Raw genomic sequence first — 12,653 nt, 5'->3', positions numbered from 1 at the left:
GTGTTTATCGAAGGCGGTGAACGTCAACTGTGGCGTCCGCCAGGGTTGCCCGCTGTCGCTGCTCCTGTTCGTGTGCTGCATGGAGCCACTGGCACAAGTTTTGAGGAGGGATACCCGGCTAAGTGGGCTTGGCATCCCAGGAAGCGGAGGGCAAGAGGCAATATGCATCCTGTATATGGATGACGTGACTGTGCTCTGTGCAGACCAGGGTGCAGTTGATAGAACGTTGGAAAGAACAGAGTGGGTTGGGCGGGCGTCGGCAGCAAAGCTGAACAGGGAGAAATGCGGAGTCAAGCTGTACGGACGGTGGACGGAGACGGAGCGCAGCAGAATGCCCCTGGCGGTGAATATGGGCCAGATGAGGATCCTCGGGGTGCAGTTTGATTCAGAGGGACAGGGGGATGGAAATTGGGAGGGGGTTCTGAAGAAAGTGGAGAGGAAGCTGCAGTTTTGGAGACTGAGGCAGCTAACTTGGGAAGGCAAGAACCTAATTTTGAAGGCGACGATCCTACCTTTGTTGCTTTTCGTCAGTGTTGTGTTTGTGCCGCCAAGGAGTGTCCTAGCGCGGCTGGATCGGGCCGTTTTTTATTTCTTTTGGGGAACGAAATGGGACAGGTTGCAGAGGGTGGTGCTAAAGAGGAGGCCGGAAAAAGGGGGAAAGGGATTTTGGATTTTCATTCTGTGTTGTGGTGCCATTTCATTGCTTTGCATGTGTCTATGTGCCTGTCGTTGTCTTGTAAGGCGGCATTCTTTGTGAAATTTTTTGTGGGATTTTATTTGAGAAGTATTGGTGTTTTGAAAGTTCCCTTGACTGTCCCGCTCGCCTTTGAGATGACTGGGGGGTACGGAGGGACAAAACTGTTCTTGAAGAAAATGGGGCTGGAAGGGGTGGGGAGGGAAAGGTTGTGTAAGCACAAAGCTATGTTGTCTTTTGTACAGGGCAGGGAGCCGGTGTGCCATGTGTGGGGACTGGCATTAGGCCGGTCAGAGGAAGTTTGGAAGGAGGTGGCCCACCCAGGGCTGCTGCATCGCCACAAGGACCTGGCCTGGCAGGTTGCGCATGGGATCCTGCCCGTCCAGGGAGTGCTGCATGCCCGAAGATTGGCTCCCTCTGGGGCGTGTCAATGGCCCCGTTGTGGGAACGAGGAGACGGTCCAGCACTGTTTGTGGGACTGCATAGCAGCCAGGGCTCTGTGGAATCAGTGCGAGACGCTGGTGAAGCTGTTCCTGGACGCTGGATTGGCATTGCAGTGCCAGATGGTCTTGTTCGGAGCCGGCAGGCAAAAAACTGCACGGAGGTGGAGGTGCCTTTGGATTGTGTTAAACTGTGTAAATGAAGCAAGGTGGATGGCGCGAAACATCCGCACTCGGCAGGGAAGAGCTATGCCGCCGGAGGCAGCCAAGAGAGTGGCATTTGCCACAGTCGCAGAGTACATGGGAAGGGACCAGAGGAGGAAAGGCCTGGAATGGGCCAGAGACAGGTGGGGGCATGCAGCGTGGAAGATGATCATGGGAGAAAGAGGATCAACAGGGCTGGGACGGGTTTCTTGTGGCGATGCAACAGGTGTAGGGTGAGGCGTGTTTGTTAGGGTGTACACTGCTGCCTTGTACAAAAGCTGTTTTTAGGTGGTTTGTGGTGATGGTGGTGGTGATGGGTTTTGTGATACTGTTCATGTTTGTTTGTTGGTTTTTTGTTGTTTTGTTTGTGTTTGGGATAAGGAGGGTTTTGTAGCTGTTTTGGTTGTTTTTTTGATGGGGCTTGTGATTGTTAGTCAGGGTGTTTTTGTTTTTGTTGTGAAAATTGTCCAGCAGGGGAGTGTTGATGGTGGTGGTGATGGGTTTTGTGATACTGTTGTTTGTGTGTTTGTGAGAAGGATGTATTTGTATTGATGCGGGAAATAGTAGTGTAAGTCCTTTTTTTGGTGCGAATATTTGGGTGGAAAAAGGGAGATGAAAAATGAATCTGGCGGAGAAGCGGGTGTGGGGGGTAGACTGCTGCCTGGTAAGAGAGCTGTTTTGGTTGTTTTTTTTGATGGGTTTTGGGATTGTTAGCCGGAGTGTTTTTTTGTTGTTGGTTTATCTTGTCCAGTGGTGATAGGGGTGGTGAATTGTTTGTGATACTGTTGGTGTGTTTGTGACTTGTGTTTGTGAGAAGGATGTATTTGGATTGTATGGAAAATAGAAGTGTATATCTCTGTTGTGTGTTAATATTTGTGTTGATAAATTGTGTTGAAAAAATAAAAATTTATAAAAAAAAAAAAAAAAAAATCTGTTCTTATCAGTTTAATATCTGATACGTCCCCTACCCGGGGACCATATATTAAATTGATTTTTGGAGCAAGGAGATGGAATAGGGGCTTGCTCCGTCCACTCCACGCATCGACCCGGTATTGCAGTACATCCGGGAACGGTGCACCTCTCTCAACCTGTAGGAAGGAAAATGGTCTCGGGAAAAGGTCCCGCTGGCGGCAGGCCGACGCTGCCGCACCGCTGCGTCCTGTGAGTATGCTGCCTATTCCCCCTAGATGGGAACGAAGCTAAGCTCCTTGTGCGTTGTCGTTTTTTTCCGCCAGTAAGCAGTTTTCTAACCAAGAACAGGGTACCTTGTTTTATTGTTAGTAGAGAACTTATTGCTGAGAGATATCAACATCTTACCAGCAACTAAGCGGATGCCTTGACAAGTAACAGATTTGCAATGGTGTCACATTTTTCCGCGCGGTATAGGCACTTTGGTGGCTTTTACTCGGTGTGTCCGAGTGCCGAGTTTGATCTGAACGCGTAACCAGATGGAGAATACAGAGAATTACTGGCCTGGGGCATCCTGACATCATGTCCGGTTGAGGTGGTTTGTTCCCCGTGAAGAAGTTTTTGACCATCAGCCAGATTAGTAAGTCTGTGAAGGAGGGCACTGTCTCTGGCCACCGCAAGACATACTTACCTGGCAGGGGAGATACCATGATCAACCAGGCGGTTCACCCAGGGCGAGGTCGCAACCATTGCACTCCGGTGGCGCTGACACCTGCGAATTCCCCAAATGTGGGAATCTCGACTGCATAATTTCTGGTAGTGGGGGACTTCGTTCGCGCTCTCCCCTCATCGCGCTGTGCAATACAAATGGATGGCTAAAACGACGCAGCGACGGGGTTCAAAGGTAACACTGCGTGCGAGTAAGGTTGGCTTGAGGGGCCAACATTTGGCTTCCATCCCGCTCGACACGGATTCTGTGGCTAAAAACTCAGAAACCGGTTGGTTGACGACGGAGCTGTTTTGCACAATTTGACTTTGAAGTCTCCACTTTGCTCATCTTAAACACAGGTACGAGCAGAGAAGACCTTTGTAACCCTTGGTCTTTCAAAAGACAAGAAGACATGATGTCGTGCGATATTTAACTGTTGAACAGACAAGTTCCTTTGTTGTAGTTGGTCCTATGGTGTTAGCGATTGGTCATAAAGATCCAGAACCGCGATGCAGACATGCGGCAGAGGGGAGCAGTGGGTCCGTTGTGGCGCCTGGTGGTCATCGCTTCTCGGCCTTTTGGCTAAGATCAGTATATACACCTTATCGTGACCAGATCTGTTCGACCTTATCGCTGTTGTGTCTGTATTTGGAAAGTTATTGACCGAGTGTTCTTTGTTTTTCTGTCCTTTTTCTACAGGTACAGAGTTTCTACTCCTCCTGAGAGGTGAGTGTGTTTTGAAGGTAGGGCCCTTTGGGGCATGTTGCTTTGCACAGACTCACGGCACATGTGCTCTGAGTTCGTGACAAAATGGCGGACATATTGTCGGCCAGAGTAGGTGTGCGAAGGCACTGCTGTGTACGCTTCACCCTGCGTATGAAGGAAGGGAGGGTAATTGAAATGTCTCGTTTGGACTTTTCAAGGAAAATGATTGCAGGTGTGTTGGGGTATGTGGCTGGAGATATAAATTGTTTGGTTGGGCTTCCAGGGAGAAGAGGGTTCGACGTGAGCTTCAAGAGCCCGCTTCTTTTGGCAGCTTTTTGGAGCAAGTACGAGAATGCTAAGGGGAAGTTTGAAATGTTCAACGTGGAGAGACTGTGTTAAACATATCTGATGTTATGGGTGGCAAAGTCATGTTGAGTGGCACACACAGTGACGTTATGTTGTTGTATTTTATGTTATGACGTTATTTTTCTGTTGTGACGTGTGTGTCTGCGTGCACTATTTATACTGCGTGCATGCGCAAATAAACGCTCTTAAGTTCCCAGACGGTGTCGGTCTGTATTTGTTCTCCCGTGAATATTAGCCACAAGAGGGTGTGAGCTAACCGTTTTGTTGACTGCTATAACGATAGACTGCTGCGAAGATGTCTAGCGCTACAGGTTATGGGCCCAGTCATACGGGACAAAAATGGTTCAGACTTTTATTCGACGGTGATGAGAAAAATTACGAACTCTGGGAGTCGAGGTTCCTCGCGCACATGGAAATACGCGGCCTCAGGGAAGCTATCTTGGAAGACCCCGAGATAGACCCAGACGACGAAGAATCTCAAACGAAAGCTGAGGCGAAGAGCGGCGAGGCATACGCAGAGCTAGTGCAATGTCTAGACAACAAAAGTTTGTCATTGGTAATGAGGGACGCGTATCGAAATGGAAGAAAAGCATTGGGGATTCTTCGCGAACACTTTGCGGGAAGGGACAAACATCGCGTTGTGAGTTTGTATTATGAACTTTCCACACTCTATAAGGCTGGGAATGAAACGGTCACTGACTATGTTATTCGAGCAGAGAATATATTCACTTCATTGAGAAGAGCAGACGAGTATATTGGCAATGGGCTTCAGATAGCCATGGTGATAAAGGGGCTACCTGAGTTATACAAGCCATTCGTCGTGTACATCACCCAGACAGATGACGCCATAACGTTCAGCGAGTTTAAAACAAAACTGCGAAGTTATGAGAGTACTGAAAAATATGGGAAAAGTGACGTGAATGTAGGAGAAGATAACGTCATGAAGACTAGCGGGGCAGCAAGGTTCCGTGGAAGAGGAAGAGGAAAGAAAATGACGCTGGCTGATGTCGAGTGTTACACATGCGGTAAAAAGGGACACATGGCCAGAACATGTCCAGAAGAATTCCAGACGAGAAGACAGGAACGGAGATGGGACACACCACAACGAGGAAGGGGGCGCGGTCGAGGATGAGGCCGTGACCAGATGAAGAAAGCTGACGTAGAGACGGAGGCAGAGAGTTTCTTCAAGTTAGGTGACTGTCTTACACAAGGAAGAAACAAGAAAGGTCTCATGGTCGACTGCGGCGCTACAACGCACATGATCAATGACGCCACAAAGTTCAAAACAGTTGACAAGAGCTTCAGACCCGAGGATCACATGATTGAGCTTGCCGACAGAACAAAGATGAGCGGGATGGTGAAGATGAGGGGAGACGCCGAGATCTACTTGATGGACAGCAAGGGACGTCGGGTGAGGACGAGGCTCAGGCGAGCACTTTACATCCCAACGTTTCCACAAAACATTTTTTCAGTCAAAGCAGCGACAGCCAACGGAGCCGAGATACGCTTCAGGGAAGGTGATGACTGGCTGGTCAACAAGAGTGGTACCAAGTTCAAAATGGATGTGTGTGGTAGGCTGTATTATCTTAGCACAGTAGAAGATGAAAATGTTGATGAAGTGTATGGTTGTCATGACATTCAAACGTGGCATAGGATACTTGGTCATTGTAATTTTGATGATGTCGCAAAATTAGAAAAGGTGGTTAAAGGGATGTCGATAAAAGGGAAAAATGACAAGTCAAACCAAAACTGTGAAATATGCACACAAGGAAAATTTACACAAAGCAGAAACAGACAAGCAGACGCTAAAGCTACAACCGTATTAAAGCTAGTACACACAGACTTGTGCGGTCCTATAGAACCAGATAAAAATGGATACAGGTATGCGATAGCATTTACTGATGATTACAGCGGGAAGATTTTCCCATACTTTATGAAAGCAAAGAGTGACACGACAAAAGCTACAGAAAAATTCATAGCAGATGTAGCTCCATATGGAAAGATAAAGTGCATTAGATCTGATAATGGTACAGAGTTTACCGGACAAGAGTTCCAGTCCTTACTTAGGAGTAATGGGATAAGGCACGAGACGAGTGCACCATACTCACCTCATCAGAATGGAACTGCAGAAAGAGGGTGGAGGACCTTATTCGAGATGACGCGATGTATGCTATTGGAGAGTAACCTCCCAAAGCGATTATGGACCTATGCTGTACAGACAGCAGCTCAAATCCGCAATAGATGCTACAGTAAGCGGCTCGAGCAGACGCCTTACTGTGTCTTCACAGGAAAAACACCTAACCTGTGTAACATGCACATATTCGGCTCTGAATGCTACGTATACAAACAGGATAAGAAGAAGCTGGATTCTAGGTGTGAAAAGGGGATCTTTGTAGGCTATGATAAATATAGTCCAGCATATAATGTGTATTATCCTGAGACAGGAAAAGTCCTAAAACATAGGCGAGATTTGGTGAAGTTTATCACCAAAGGGAGCGCAGATAGCCAGACTCAGACAGGTTGGGACATGGGAGACGACATTGAGAGTTATGTAGTAACACCACCGAAGGTAGTCAACCAGGATCATCAAGAACAGCCTAAGAAGAGTAAGGAGTCCAGTAACGAGATGACAGAGGAGTCTGAGCAAAAGATCAAGTTCGAGTTGGAAAATGTTGAAGTTGAGGATATTGCTGAGGCAGGCCCGACCAAGACAGATAGTACTCAGAGAGAGCATGGAGAAAGGAAGTATCCTATGAGACAAAGAAAAGCTCCAGACTACTTAGCGTACCAGTGTAAAGCCGAGTGTAGTAATGATCAATGTGAAAATATAGATTATTTCTACAGAGTAGCTTATGATGCACCCAAAACATTTAGAGAGGCTGTGGATTGTAAGAAGTCAAAAATGTGGGTTGATGCGATGCAAGAGGAGATGAACGCTTTGACAGAGAATGACACTTTCACTCTGGCTCCACTGCCAAGAGGCAAACAAGCAGTGGGAGGGCGATGGGTATATGCAGTGAAAGAGAGCCCTGATGGATGTGAGACTTGCAAAGCAAGATACGTTGCAAAGGGGTATGGTCAAGTGGAAGGGATTGACTATAAAGAGACTTTTTCACCAACAGCCAATATGACTTCTGTTCGAGCATTAATACAGGTGGCAGTACAGGAGGATCTTACCCTACACCAAATGGATGTGAAGACTGCTTACCTCAATGCTCCAATAGACTGTGAGGTATATATGGAACAACCGGAAGGTTTTGAAACCGAGTCAGAAACAGGAGAACACTTGGTGTGTTAACTCAATAAGTCATTGTATGGTTTGAAACAGTCAGGGCGTAACTGGAACATATTACTGCACGACCACTTTACAGAGAATGGTTTTGTACAAAATGGTGCTGATCATTGTGTCTACAGCAGAGAATCTGAGAACGAGAAAGTGATTCTGTTAGTATGGGTAGATGACATAATCATTGCAGCGAGTAACACCGCCTTACTCAGTGATGTAAAAGAAATGTTGAAGAGAAGGTTTAAGATGAAGGATATGGGTCCACTTAAACGCTTCCTGGGTATCGATTTTACACAGAGTGAGGGAGAGATCAAAATGACTCAAAACAGACACATAGAGAAGATATTGGCAAAATTTGGAATGTCTGAATGCAAACCGAGATCCACCCCATGTGAACAAAAGTTAAACTTTGACAATGAGGGTGAAGTTATTGACTCAGCAGGATATAGAGAGATAGTTGGTAGCTTAATATACATTATGACATGTACTAGACCTGACCTGAGCTGGGTTGTAAGTAAACTATCACAACACCTAGCAGAACCAAAGCAACAACATTGGGCTACAGCAAAACACCTACTGAGGTACTTAAAGGGTACTATAGATCAAGAACTACATTACCAGAAATGTGAGGAGCGCCTACAGCTTGAGGGGTATAGCGATGCTGACTGGGCAGCCGATACAGACGATAGGAGGAGCACAACTTGCTACTGTTTCAGCTTAACTGTGAATGGTCCAGTTATATCGTGGAAAAGCAGGAAACAGCCAACCGTGGCACTATCCACCTGCGAAGCTGAGTATATGGCACTAGCAGCCACTACTCAAGAAAGTATGTATCTTGTACAGCTACTAAAAGGGATAGATAGTAGTAACCAGCAGGAACCTGTCAAGATATATGAGGACAACCAGGGGGCGATAGCCTTATCTAAGAACCCTGTATGCAGACAGAGAAGCAAACACATAGATATAAAGTACCACTTTGTACGATCTGCACACGCAGAAGGGAAAATATCTATACTGCCCTACTGCAAACATGGTAGCGGATGTCTTTACCAAGCCAGTGATAAAGGCTAAGTTGGAGAAGTTTAAGGAATACTTATTTGGGAAGTAAAGTGTACTGGCAGATGTAAATGTTTTGAACAACACTGCAATGCTAAATGTTTTTTCTTGGGTTTATGTTTTTGTTTACCATTATAGAAAGCTTTAAACATGTCTTTGAGTGGGAGTGTTAAACATATCTGATGTTATGGGTGGCAAAGTCATGTTGAGTGGCACACACAGTGACGTTATGTTGTTGTATTTTATGTTATGACGTTATTTTTCTGTTGTGACGTGTGTGTCTGCGTGCACTATTTATACTGCGTGCATGCGCAAATAAACGCTCTTAAGTTCCCAGACGGTGTCGGTCTGTATTTGTTCTACCGTGAATATTAGCCACAAGAGGGTGTGAGCTAACCGTTTTGTTGACTGCTATAACGATAGACTGCTGCGAAGATGTCTAGCGCTACAGACTGACTGACGATTCAGTAAAGACGGTGTTTTTGAAAATGTTTAATGAGACAGTGGAGGCGGAGGATATTCTTACCTGGCTGGCTCGTTACTGCCAGACAAGGGGCCCAGTGCAGAAGGTATTGGACATAGATGGGATTTGGACAGGGAGCTGGCGGGTCCCTGTGAGGCTCGTTGAGGATAGGACCGGCTATGGGGGGTTCAGACAGCTGCCTACTATGATTGTGCTAGGGGAGGACCGGGGGTTGGTGTTTTACCAGGGGCAGCCGAAGCTGTGTAGGAAATGTGGGGAGTATGGTCACCTGGCAGCGGGGTGTCAAGCAATTGTTTGCTCCAAATGTCGAGAGGTGGGGCACATGGCAGCTGATTGCCCGACAGGGAGGCGTTGCAACCTCTGTGGCTCAGCTACGCACATGTTTCGAAACTGCCCAGACTCCTTTGCAAACAGAGCAAGGAAAGCAGGGCCAGCGGATACGGAGCGGCATAGGGAGGAGGAGAAGGCCAGAGTGCAGGAGGAAGCTGTGAGAGCAGAAGGGGGTGAGGAAGGCCCAGATAGTGAAAGGGAGGAGGAGGAAGAGGTTAGAGTTACCGCCGATGGGGCAGGAAAGGAGGGTGTGGCTGGAGGAAGGGGGGAATATGCTGCTGAAGTGGGGGGTGGTGAGGGTGTAGATGGTGGGAGTGGTGGCACGACGTATGTGGTAGGATGTGAGGGGGAGAGCGAGGAGGAGGTCGGAGAAAGCAGCAGGCTGCAGGTGAGACTCAGGCAGCTGAGGATGAATGAGGTAGAGGGAAACAGGAATGTGGGAGATAGGAATGTGGGGGAAGTAAAGGAAGCAGTGGTGGGACCACTGTCTGATTCGTCAGAGTCAGACTCGGCCTCCATGGTAACGGTATCCGAGGACGACATCAGTGATAGCGTGGAGGTAACACTGTTGAAGAGGGGGGCAGAGGGCAAAACCGAAAATGGGGGAGTAAGGAAAACACGGAGGAGTGGGGTGAGGGAGAGGTGGGGTCTGAGGGGACAATCAAACAGTGAGAGGTCAGGGTGCTCCCCAGTGTATCCTGTGCAGTCCCCAAACCGAATCCCGTACGTGAGCGAGACTGATGTCCCCTCAAGTAGTTCACCTGCGGATGACCCAGGAGGTGGTGGTGCAACCTAAGAGAGGAGCAATGGGGAGGTGTCTAAAAGTATCCACTTGTTTGGTGTGGGATTGGTTTGGGTGTTTTTCACTGTCCTTAATGTAAAAATGGGAAACCAGCACATGCCACTCACAGTGGCCACGATCAATGTATGTAGGGTGACAACCGTAAGGAGGGCAAGAACTGTTTTGTCAGCATTGGAGGGTGTGCAGGCAGACGTGGTTTGTCTGCAGGAATGCGCGCTTCCATATCGCCCCTCCTACGGACAATGGGAGTCCATGTGGCGACTGGGGCCGTCGCTTTGGAGCGGCTCGGCAGAAAACAGGTGTGATGGGGTGGCAGTTCTGGTAAAAAACAAGGGAATACAGGTGACAGGGAGCACAGTGGTGGTTTGTGGTAGGGCACTGTTCTTATCACTGTCATTTAATGGGATGAGTTTCAACCTTGTTAACGTTTATTGTTCACCCTTAAAGAAGGAGAGGTGGGAATTGCTGCAGGAGCTCCCCGCCTACCTTCTGGGATGGGCCCCGGTGATATTGGCGGGGGATTTCAATTGTGTTCTAAGCAGGGTGGGACGTAAAGGGGTGGGTGAGGATTTTAAGGTGGACAAGACCTCGTTCTACTTACAGCGACTCCTGACGGATTTCAAGCTCCAGGACATGTATGCTGCCCTCAACCCGGGAAAGGAGGGGTTTACCTAGCAGACGAGGGATGGGACCCGTGCGTCGAGGATTGACTTCCTCTTTGCCAGGGGGTTTGCAGGTCTGACTGCATCTCTGAGCCCAGTATTCTTTTCAGACCATTCCCTGCTGAGCTGCTCCCTGTCCGTGAAGTCGGGAGTAGCGGTGGGCAGAGGTTTATGGAAGCTGAACTGTCGGCTGTTGGAAGACCGAGCAGTAGCGAAGGCCTTTAGAGAACAATACAAAGACTGGCAGTCCCTCCAAGTTTTTTTTTTGATACACTGGCTGAGTGGTGGGAGGAGGCAAACACAAGGATCAAGGGTTTTTTCATTCAACAGGGGAGAAGGAGGAGGGCGAAGGAGGGCAGGGTGTGGGGGGGGTTACAGAGACGTTTGAACAGGTACGCCGACTTGGTACACATGGGCTTTGATTTTGGTGAGGATTTGGACGAGGTGAAGAAAGAGATGGCGACATTAGCAGAAAATAAGAGCAGAGCCATAATGTTTAGGTGTAAGGAGAAGGAGATAGATGAAGGGGAGAAATGCACCAGGTACTTCTTTAAAAAGATCTTATCGCGGCATGTGCTAATGACAGGCCTGAAGGGGGAGGATGGGGAAATTAGGAGCGACACGAAGGGCATGTTGGGGGTGGTAGAGAGGTTTTACTCGGAGGTATTTGGGAATAAAGAGGTAGAGGAGGAGAGGATGGGGGAGGTACTGGAGTTTGTCGATGGGGTGGTGCGTGACACAAGGGGATTGGAGAACGGGATAGGGAAGGAGGAGCTGGTGGAAAGCCTTCACTCGTTCAAGAAAGGGAAGGCCCCGGGGTCAGATGGGCTGCCTTATGAGTTTTATTTGGGATTTTGGGATGTGCTTAGTTCTGATTTGCTAGCAGTCTTCGAGGAGTTTGAGAAGCTCAGTATCCTACCGAAGAGCTTTCGGGAGGGGGTGGTCACCCTCCTTTTCAAGAAGGGAGAGAGGGAGGACATAAAGAATTGGCGACCTATCACCCTGCTGAACTTTGACTTTAAACTATACAGCAAGATCTTAACCCGCAGGATGAAGACTGTGCTAGGTGACGTGATCCACCCGGATCAAACTTGCGCTGGGCTGGCAGGAGGATCACGGACAGCCTCTTGCTGGTAAGGGATGCCATCGGGTACGCAAGGGACAGAGACATCAGGCTCGCTGTGGTAAACCTGGATTTTGAGAAGGCGTATGATCGGGTTTCGCACTACTACATGTTCCAGGTACTGAAGAGAATGGGTTTTCCGGGGAGCTTCTTGGCGAGGGTGGGGCTGCTCTATACTAGTGTGCAAAGCAAAGTGTTGGTGAACGGGTGTCTATCGAAAGCCGTAAATGTCAACTGTGGCGTCCGCCAGGGCTGCCCGCTGTCGCCGCTCCTGTTCGTGTGCTGCATGGAGCCACTGGCACAAGTTTTGAGGCGGGATACCCGGCTAAGTGGGCTTGGCATTCCAGGAAGCGGAGGGCAAGAGGCAAGATGCATCCTGTATATGGATGACGTGACTGTGCTCTGTACAGACCAGGGTGCAGTTGACAGAAAGTTGGACGGAACAGAGTGGGTTGGGCAAGCATCGGCTGCAAAGCTTAATAATGAAAAATGCAAGCTAAAATGGTATGGATGGTAGACAGAGACAGAGCTCCTTGGAATGCCCATGATAGTTAAGACGGACCAGATGAAGATCCTCAGGGTGTTTTTTAATTCAGAAGGACTGGGGGATGGGAATTGGGAATAGATTTTAAGAAAGTGGAGAGACAGCTACAGTTCTGGAGACTAAGACAATTAGCCTTTGAAAGGAAGAGTCTCATTTTAAAAGCTACGATTTTACCCGTTATTTTTCATTGTTGTTGTGTTTGTACCATCACGTACTGTCTTGCTCGTCTAGATCGTGTCATTTGTTCATGTGGAACAAAATGGGAAAGGTTGCAAAGGGTGGTGCTAAAGAGAAGGCCTGAAAATGGGGATTTTAGATTTTTATTCTGTGTTGTGGTGT

At 48.1% G+C, this 12,653-nt stretch overlaps 2 non-coding genes across 2 annotated transcripts; both read left to right on the top strand.

Annotated features, from left to right (window-relative positions):
* The first annotated feature begins 2,237 nt into the window (after positions 1-2,237).
* Positions 2,238-2,421, top strand: LOC142995758 (U2 spliceosomal RNA). The gene has a single exon (XR_012961657.1). It is a non-coding gene; the product is annotated as a U2 spliceosomal RNA (small nuclear RNA).
* A 509-nt stretch (positions 2,422-2,930) lies between these two features.
* Positions 2,931-3,095, top strand: LOC142995657 (U1 spliceosomal RNA). The gene has a single exon (XR_012961557.1). It is a non-coding gene; the product is annotated as a U1 spliceosomal RNA (small nuclear RNA).
* Positions 3,096-12,653: the final 9,558 nt, after the last annotated feature.

This window comes from Genypterus blacodes, unplaced genomic scaffold (assembly GCF_046128005.1).
Source record: "Genypterus blacodes isolate CSIRO-AG114 ecotype Tasmania unplaced genomic scaffold, CSIRO-AGI_Gbla_v1 ptg000033l_1, whole genome shotgun sequence".
Classification (NCBI taxonomy): domain Eukaryota; kingdom Metazoa; phylum Chordata; class Actinopteri; order Ophidiiformes; family Ophidiidae; genus Genypterus; species Genypterus blacodes.
Note: the sequence above shows the minus strand (reverse complement) of the source record. Positions and strands in the feature narration are given on the sequence as shown.